Source organism: Suricata suricatta, chromosome 2, assembly GCF_006229205.1.
Source record: "Suricata suricatta isolate VVHF042 chromosome 2, meerkat_22Aug2017_6uvM2_HiC, whole genome shotgun sequence".
In the NCBI taxonomy this organism is placed as follows: domain Eukaryota; kingdom Metazoa; phylum Chordata; class Mammalia; order Carnivora; family Herpestidae; genus Suricata; species Suricata suricatta.
This window is the reverse complement of record NC_043701.1, coordinates 120,176,875-120,179,057: the sequence shown is the minus strand read 5'-3', so window position 1 is coordinate 120,179,057 and position 2,183 is coordinate 120,176,875.

Here is a 2,183-nt window from a genome sequence, read left to right as displayed (position 1 = left end):
ATGGTTAGATATCATTATATTGGATGCAGTGATCACACTTTTAAATCTTTTTTGGCTTGAATTAATATATACCTAAAGATCATAGGGATCTAATAGTTGGGAATTAACTCCATGTTTAAAATATATACACACATCTGAAAAATGAAAGATTCAGAGATATATTTACCCGATTTATGTGATGTTTACTCTTGTATTTCATTAAAAATGCTTTTTATAACCCACTGAGGAGGAACCAAGATGGCAGAGAGGAAGGGAGCTCTGTAAACTTCGTCTGCCCCATCGATCGAACTGAAAAGGACATTACTCTCATCTGCAAGAGTGGAAGGAGAAAACACGGGCTCCAGAAGGAAGAGAACCTGAAGGATACCTGAGAGAGTGAGTGCGAACTGGGGAGATTGGAAAACGGGCCAGCCCAAGGTGGGCAGGGGAGGTGGGAGCCCCAGCCCAACATGAGGCAAGCGCACAGAGCCCAAGAGACAAAGGGAAGAGACAGAGAGACTGAACACACTCATAGTACTGTCTCTGGGGAAGAGGTAAAGAATGCTTAACCGCGCTTGGAGAGAGAAGCTCACTCCATAGATAACTGCTGGGTAGGCTAAATCCCGAACCCAGGTGGCACAAGGGAAAGAACAGCTACCAGCCCTGCACCATCTTGGCGAGGAGTCGGCGGCTGCAGCAGCGGCTTTGTCAGGGGCGCTCACTTCGACCTCGGTTTTGGGAGTGGGAGCACGCACCTCATTTCCACGGTGCATCTCACCCCTAGCATTGGCCGTGAAAACCCTGAATCCCAGTTGCCGACAGGGAAAAAATAGCCCCCAGCTCTGCGCAATCCCGGCAGGGAGTTGGCGGCGGTGGAGACTGGGTTTGCGTTCAGGCTGCAGGAGCTCCCAGCTCATTTCCAGCAACTCCTGGCACCTCAGGCAACAGCTGCGCACTCATTCTTCACCCAACTCAAACGCGATCCCAGCTGGGGATTGGGTCTGTGACAGTGCGCACCTCCTGCTGCACATCTCGCCTCAGGCAAGGGCAGCCAGAATCCCTGCCTGAGCCAAGACAAACCGATTCCTCCCCCTAAGAAGCCAGCCACCAAAGCAAATACATCTCATCTGTGGTAGCATAAAAGTGCATGGACTGGAACTTTGAACCAAGGCGGGCCTGGAAAATACAACTCAGCTTAACCACAGCAAAAGGAGAACGGACTCATTAGAGTGTCCTACAGTTTGTAGTTCAGTGGAGCTTGGCTTGCCACCTATCGCATCTCTGCAGACAACAAGGCAGAGCCTCTGAAGGCAGCCTCCAAGACCTACCACACCAAACCACGCCTATCCACGAGGGGGAGCTGCTGGGAGGGGTTGGGGGTTTTTTTGTATTATTTTATAATTTTTTTCTTTTTTTCATTTTTTTCTTTCTACATTTTCTGTATGTATTTGTTATTATTATTATTACGTTTTTTACTTAAAATTTTAAAAATGTTTACTCCTTATTTTCATTTCTCCTTTCTCCCTTTTATTTTACCTTCTTGCAATCCAGATATATTCTCCTATATCTCATCCCTACCTCTCCTCTCAACTGGTCATACACTTTTAGACTGCCCACTGTCCTTTGTTGTCTCTGACTCCCTTTATTTTGTTTAATTTTTTAAAATTTTCTTTTCTTCTTCTCTTCTTTTCATCTCTTTCCTCTCCATTCTCTTTATTTTCTTTCCCCCTTTTAATGTGTTTGTTTGTTTGATTTGTCTATGTGTTTGTGTGTTACTGCTCCCTCTGTGATTGTCTGTCTATTTTCCTCCCTAGGGCTACACCAAGAAACAAGCCAAAGTGTGCATGACAGCAAGTCCCAAATATTGCTGAGTAGAGAAATAAAATATTCAAAGGCACAACAAGAGAAACTGAGAGAAACCATTAAAAAAATAATTCCTGAAACGACAGGCCCTGCACAGCCAATTAGCCTCCTTTAACAGAGAAATATTAACAGGTGCACAGTGCACAACGAGCTTTCTAAAGGTGACAAGAGACAGAAAACTAGCAAAAATGACAAAACGAAGGGACACTCCCTTGAAGAACCTCCAGGAGGAAGTCACAGCCACAGAACTCCTCAAGGCAGATCTAGACAGCATACCTGATAAAGAATTTAAAAACTTGTCATAAAATTAATCGCTGGGGTTGAGAGAAGCATCAAAGAAT